The 7,049-nt window shown below is 55.7% G+C and overlaps 1 long non-coding RNA gene across 2 annotated transcripts; it reads right to left on the bottom strand.

Moving 5' to 3' along the window:
• Positions 1-166: 166 nt before the first annotated feature.
• Positions 167-5,093, bottom strand: LOC308657364. Of its 2 annotated transcripts, none has more exons than XR_014023909.1 (4): positions 4,957-5,093; positions 4,512-4,585; positions 2,564-2,664; positions 167-708 (listed from the first exon to the last, which is right to left on the bottom strand). It is a non-coding gene; the product is annotated as an uncharacterized lncRNA (long non-coding RNA). The 2 variants fall into 2 exon arrangements; XR_014023910.1 differs by having other exon boundaries at positions 4,891-5,051.
• Positions 5,094-7,049: the final 1,956 nt, after the last annotated feature.

Here is a 7,049-nt window from a genome sequence, read left to right as displayed (position 1 = left end):
TGCAGTCTCTCTAGGCCCACTGCAAAACAAGGAAACCCACTGCACAAACCCTGTAGAAAGGTCAGGATATAATGATAAGCAGGAAGCAAAAATCACTACTCTCCAGAATGAATACTGTTATATTTTCCTCTAGATCTTTTTCTACGAATATATAGAATATATATTTTGCAAACATGGTATCATCCTATGCATACTGTTTTCTTATAATCTGCTTTTGCACTTAAATATACAATGTGAACCTCTTTCCGTGTCAACAAATATACATTTATGTCATCACTGTGCCTGGTTGCGTAGTATTCCGTTGTGTGCCGTATCATACTTCGTTGGTCTAAGCCCTGTTGCTGAGCTTTTGGGTTTGTGTTAGTTTGGGGTCTTAGTTACAAATAATAGAAACCAATTCTCTCTAACTTTAAAAAAAAAAGTTATGTATTGAAATGCCGTGGGGTGACTCTTGGAATCTCAGGAAAGAGAAGAGCCAGACCTCAAGAAAGACCAGAAAGGTTTTAGTTGCCAGGAATCCTGCAAGAATGAGGGAGCGGCCTCCCCAGACACCATCAGGATGGATGAATCCAAAGTCTATAGGTCCTCCCGTGTCTCCTGTCCAGTTGGCCCCACCTGGGTCATGAGCCTGCCCCTAGCCAAGGGCAGGGCCAGCATCTTGATTGACAGATCCACCAAGATCCCGTGCAATGGGCAACGGACTGTTCCCTGGAGGGAAATCAGATTTGGTTACCAAAATAAGGGCCCCGCGTGCTGGAGAGGTGGGAGCAGGGGCCTGATGCAGGCTGTTTTGATTTTTCAGGGTAAAGGGAGCTTTGAAGAATGCGCAGACCTTCGCTCTGGCTACCCTTGACCGATTGTTTCCAGAGTGTCCTCTCCCACAGTGTCTCTCCTCTCCAAGCGGCTTTGCAGTGCCCCAGCCCCAGGCTCCCTGCTGGGCCCATGTCACTGTCTCCTCCACACTCCCCAGAATCCTGTTCTCTGCTTTATTGCTGAGAGCAACTTGTAACAATGAATATTTTAAAGTCCATCCTCCAGGAGGGCTCTTGCTGGGGGAGAAATAGCCGTTTGGCAATTTATCTTGGTTCCAGGGATGAAAATAAGGAAGACCAGGTGGACTGGGAAGGGGGGACGTGGGGGGGGTGAGTCAGCCTCCCTGGAGCTGGGGGCTCCTCCAGCCCAGCCTGACCCAGCCTTCCCCAGCAGCAACACCCTCTGCGGGGCCAGCAGGCGGCCAGTTCTAAGCCTCTTCTTGGCCCTGGCTAAAGCTGGAACTTCCTTTAGCACCTGTTTTCTTCATCCAGTGGGCTTGAGGCTGGTTCCTTCCCAGACCCTGAGCCCTGCAGAGTGTCACACCTCGGATGGGGTGGGGGATGCACAGCCCTGTTCCAGAAGCCTGTGTTTAAATGATCCTGTGTTTGATCGTCCAGCCAAATACCCTGGGAAGAAAAGCAAACTTGGAAAATCTGATTTAAAAGGCAGCATTCTGCCGGGCGTGGTGGCGCGCACCTGTAATCCCAGGACTGGGGAGGCTGAGGCAGGAGGATTGCAAGTTTGAGGCCAGCCTCAGCAGCTTCATCAGATCTTGTCTCAAAATAAGACCCAAGGGCCGGGGATGTGGCTCAGCACCCCTGGGTTCAATCCCCAGCACCTAAATAATTAAATAAAGGGAGCATCCCTGAGATCAGGATGTGATTCTGCTTCTTTGCTCCAGGGAGGTGACCCACTGTGACTCGAGAGAGGGCTGGAGGTGGAGAGTGGGCAGGTCTCCCAGCTCCCCCCCCCCCTGTCTGTCCTTGGAAGTCTGTAGTTGCCGTGTCACTGAGCTGTCCACCATCTGTGATGAATGCTGACTCATCTCGAATCTGAAAACATCTGTTTGGCTTCCTGTATTCGGAGCAGGATTTCGCTCCCGCTCAGCCTGTCTCTTCAGTCGGAGCTTCTCAAACTTGAATGTGCCCGTGAATCGCCTGGGACCTTGTTAAAGGGCAGCTTCCCCGTTCAGGGGGCCTGGCGCGGAGACGGAGCCGCTTCTCTAACAGGCTCCCAGGAGATGCCAGGGTCCTGGGGCCGCACGGAGCAGCGAGGCCTCGGGTAGTAGCCACTCGTTTGCCACCTACCTTTTATTTGTGTCCCTGGAGCTGAAACTGCTCCAGAGGCTCAAGCGTTGGGGTGGCATCTACAGGTACCTCGGCTGCAGAGGCTCCGACCTCAAACAGCTGTGCCCGTCACCTGTACCAGGGCCCCCTCCCCCAGGACAGTCAGGACGGGACAGGATCAGGCAGCTGGTGGCTGGGAACGATGCTTTCTGCGCACCCCGACATCTGCGTGGGCGGGTCCTGAGCATTTCAAATGTGGTCAGTGCACGTGAGGAGCTCAGTTTTTAAATTTTATTTCATTTTAATTAAATTTAAATAGCCATATGTGGTACTGGCTTAGAACTGGAATTTAGGAAGTCAGTACCCAGCTCATGCCCCACCGGACCCTCTGCCACCTGCATTTTACAAAATAATCTTACCACAAAACATACTGTTTGGAGACTCAAGGGTCCCCTGAAACATACCTGGGTATTTTTACACTCAGTTCCGAGTCTCTGTCTCCTGCACAAGCCCTGGTCGCTGTTTGGCTCTCTCACCCGTGGTTTATCTTCAGATGTCAGGTCAGCTGGGAGGCAGAGGAAAGAGGCCCCCCTGGGCTGGAACCAGGTGGAGCAGCATTCAACTCTGCTCTGACCTTTCCCTGGGCTGTGTGGCCTTGGGCAAGCTCCTTAACCCCTCTGAGCTCTGCCTTTCCAACTGTTTCCAAGGTTAATTGAGTCCCCGCGCCCGTGTGGGAACTCCATCCCTGGAAGCCTCCCCGTCTCGTGAACTTCTTTGTAAACTGTAAAACCTCGCTGTAAACGCGAGGCAAACACTGCTGTCAGAAAATCTCCTTTTTAAACAAAACGCTCGGAAACTACATCAAGCGGGCCCAGGAGACGGCCCCAGCTCTCAGAGCAATAAATCTGAGCGTGTTCGGCTTCTCGCACTGAGCAGGCCTGTTGTCGTGAGCCCTGCGTCTCCGGAAATTGGGAAACTGGGATGGAGATGGGTCCACCGTCCTGAGGCTTCGGGTGGCTGTGGGCGATGCCACGCAGGGCAGGGGCCAGGGCGGGAGGAAGGTGCCAGGACCTGGCCACGCAGCGGCCTAGAGGCGCTCTGCTGCGGGGGGCGGGGGTCCATTTCGTTTTCCCTCTTCATCCCGGGTCAGTGAGGCCCCAAACAGCTTGCTCTGATGGACAGCTGTCGGGCCTCTGGTGGCCTCCAGGGAAGTCCCCTGCCTCCTCCCTGCCACTGCCACACCCCTCGTCTCCCGACCCCGGCATAAATGAGCCCGAGTCCAGGTCCCCTCACCGCACTCCTGACATCGGCTGTTCCAAGTAAGAATTAAAAGTATTCAGTGTCCCTTGGCTTTAAAGGCTCCCTCGGGACAGCAGGCACGTGACCTCGTGACCTCGGTAACAGTGTCACTCAGGGTTCCTTCCAGAAGCCCCTGGTGCCCCGGGAACCCAGTCTGGGAAAGCTGGTAGACAGGTGGAGTCTTTCCTTCAGAAACCCAGCCCCAGGGTCCCCAAGGCGCCCACAGCCCCTGCCTGGACTCCCCACCCCCACTGTCACCTCCTCCAGGGGGCTTCCGCTGGCTCCCCCACCCTCCCTTGGCCCCAGCTTTTAAACACCCGCTGGCCTGGGCCGTGGCCAGGAGGGCTTGGCCTGAGCACAGGTTCCCAGGAGTCGCCCTCCGTGGACTGAGCGTCTCCTCGCCCTGGTGCCCCCGACTGGCTGGGGACTGGGGCCTCATCCTCCACCCGGCCTCCGCCCACGCTGAACGGTTGAGAATGGACACCAGGACCGGGCAGGGAGAAAGTGACCTACTTTATTGTGGGGTCTCTACAGAGGGCCCTGCTATGGGCCAAGGTCGGGGGTTCTCTCACTCATGAGCAGGAAGGTCCCAGGAAGATGGGGTGCTGGTCACGGGGCCCCGCGGCTAACGCAGTGAGGATGTCGGGGCTCAGCCCTCCCCCAGCACCTGAGCCTCCACCTCGTTCTGTGGAGACGCGGGGAAGACGGGCCAGCCTTGCAGTCACCAGGGCTGCGGCCATCGGCACGTGCAGACCATCCAGCCCTGGCTCAGGAGGCCCTGGGCAGCCACCGCTACGCCCGGGAGCTGCCTGGCCTGGGGTGGGAGCCAGCTCCCGTCCACGGAATGGCGCGATCACCAGATCAGTGGCTCTCGGCGTGCAGCCCGCAGCCCAGCGGCCCCTGGGAGCCTGCAGAGACCACTCTCTTGGGTCCCACCTGAGACCTGCTGAGTCGGCAGCTCTGGGGGAACCAGCCCTGGGTCACCCTCAGCCACCTCCTGCCCGCCCAGGGAAAGCCCTCACCAGGCCTGTCCCCAGCCCCTCACTCCAGCCTCCAGATCCCTGGGGAGCTCCTGGGTCGCCCGCACTGAACCAGGTAAGAAGAAAACCGCACCTGTGGACAGCGGGCACCCCTCCAGCCACACCGTCTGCCCCTCAAAAACCACTTCTCTTAATTCACAGTGAAACCTGCAATTGAAGTTAAAAAAAAAAAAACTAACAAACATCCAAAGTCTTCCTCACCACTTTTCCCTCACTCTTGGCCAGGGGGCTGCTACAGCCCTAGCTGCCTCCTGGGCTGTCCCCTCCCTCCTAGTATGTCCCTTTCACCTCCAGTGTCCAGTTAGCCTGGTCCCAGGCTTCCAGAGCAGCCTCGGGACGACTTGAAGAACCCGCGCCAGACCTGGGTCAGAAAGTGCAAACCCCTTCCCTCTGCGGCTGGTCCCAGCAAAACGACCCTCCAGAACCCCAAACCTGACCCACGATGCCCTCACCTGACCACCAAGGGGCTGGGTGGCCCTGACTGCCACCACCCACCACGGCTCTCTGGTGTCACCAACCCGGCTTCTGCAGGAAACCACACCCCTGCTCTCTGTGACCTTGCTTCTCCTCCTTAGGTCCCCTGGGCAGCTGGGTCCCTCCCCTGAGGGACACCTGAGCCTCCTCCTGACCTCTGGTGCTCGGGACACAGTGGGCCCTCCTCTTCCCTCCAGCTTGGCTTCCAGCGGCTCAGTGCTGCCCAGGAGGAAGCCCCCCTGCAGCTCCCTGAGCCTGAACATCTTGGTTCCACTTTCACTTTTCCATGGTTCTGGGGATTCAAGCCAGTCCTGTTTCTCCTTGAGTTTTTGGTTTGGTTTGTAGCACTCTGGGTAGAACCCGGCCCTGGAGGCCAGGCAAGCCCTCTACCCCTGAGCCACACCCGCTGCCCTCTGCTTGAGCTTTTAAGTGAACTTTAAAAAGTTTTTTTTTTTTTTAATTAAGGCAAATGGATACAGTAAGATAGAACATATACTCCCCTCAAATGTCCATCTCAAAGATGCTGGTAAGTGTCCAAGCCCATAGACCCACCGCCATGACCAAGTTCTAGAATGTTTTCAATACCCAGAAAGCTCCCTGCCAAGATCTGCCACCCCAGAGCAAGCCCTAGGGCACCTCTTCACCACTGATTAATTTCAGGCACAAAATTTCAAAATTCCCTTCTTGGGCCAGGCACAGTGGCACACACCTGTAATCTCAGTGACTCGGGAGGCTGAGGCAGGAGGATTACAAGTTTGAAGCCAGCCTCAACAATAGTGAGATGCTAAGCAACTCAGTGAGACCTTGTCTCTAAATAAAAGACAAAATAGGGCTGGGGATATGGCTCAGGGGTTGCGTGCCCCTGAGTCTAAATCCCAGTACAAAAAAAAATCCCTTCTTGGTATTTGAATTATAAAAATTCCACTGAATTGTGAGTGTGTGTGTGTGTGTATGTGTGTGTGTTGATATTATTCAGCCATTTAAAAAAAGAAAATTCTGTCCTTTACAGAAACAAGGATGGAACAGGAGGATGTTCTGTTAAATGAAATAAGTCGGGCACAGAAAGACAAATACCACATGTTCTCATCTGGGCGAGCATTACAGAGAATTAGAGCAGCTTTTCCTAACAGCAGCGACTCTCAGGCCTGCGGATGCCCACGGGGGACTGAAGGCAGGAGGAAGCCTGGCGTCTCTGCCCTCCTGTGGCCTCTGTCTCCCTTATGACCTTAACCTTGGGTCGGTGCCGCTCAGCACGGCCCAGGCATGTTAGTGACCTAAGAGTGGAATAGCAGGTACCAGCCCTGAACTCACCCAGCCCATCCCGTCCCCCTTCAAGACTGAGGACACTGAGATAAGAGTGACGAGGACATTTTCAAGATCTGCCGGGACAGTCAACTGCCAGACCCTTGGGGCAGTACGTCAAGGTCTCCAGTCGTCCCTGAACCTGCAGTGGCCCTGAACTCCAGGAAGAGCAGAGGGATCTCCCTGTGATGAGATCACCCCCTAAAGGGGAGCATGACCCCATGACAGGAACTGAGGCTGTCCCCGCCAGGCAGGAGTGATCCTCCCATGGGGACCAGATGGGGACATGGGGACATGGGGACATCTCCAGGGTCACCTTGCAGAGTCGGTCCTGAGCTAATGGCCAAGCAGATGGTGGCCTGACCAGGGTGACTTGTCCACCAGCAGCACCTTCGAAGCGCCCCCCCCCCCCCGAGTGTTCATCGGTTTTTCTTCCCTGTGACCAAAATACTGGCCAAGAACAACCCCAAGGGAGGGAAGTTTGATTTTGTCTCATGGTTTCAGTCCACGGCCAGTGGCTTCCCCGGCTCTGGGCTTGAGGTGAGGCAGGACATGAAGGTGGAAGGAGCCAGTCCACCCGTGACAGCCAGAAAGCAGAGAGAAAGGGGGGGAGGTGCCAGGAATAAGATAAAGTCCCCCAGGGCATGTCCCCAGGCACCTACTTCCTCCAGCTGGGTGCCACCCCCTCCTAAGAGTCCATTCAAATTATTAGTCCATCGAATGGAGTCATCCGCTGACCAGCTCGGAGCCCATCATTTCTTAGAAGCCCCTCCTCTGAACCCCGCTGCCCTGGGGACCAAGCCTTCAATGCATGAGCCTGTGGGGGACACTCCAG

This window comes from Spermophilus citellus (assembly GCF_964194105.1).
Source record: "Spermophilus citellus genome assembly, chromosome: 9".
NCBI classification, from domain to species: domain Eukaryota; kingdom Metazoa; phylum Chordata; class Mammalia; order Rodentia; family Sciuridae; genus Spermophilus; species Spermophilus citellus.
The sequence above is the reverse complement of the archived record's forward strand: the minus strand, read 5'-3'. Positions and strand labels throughout refer to the sequence as shown.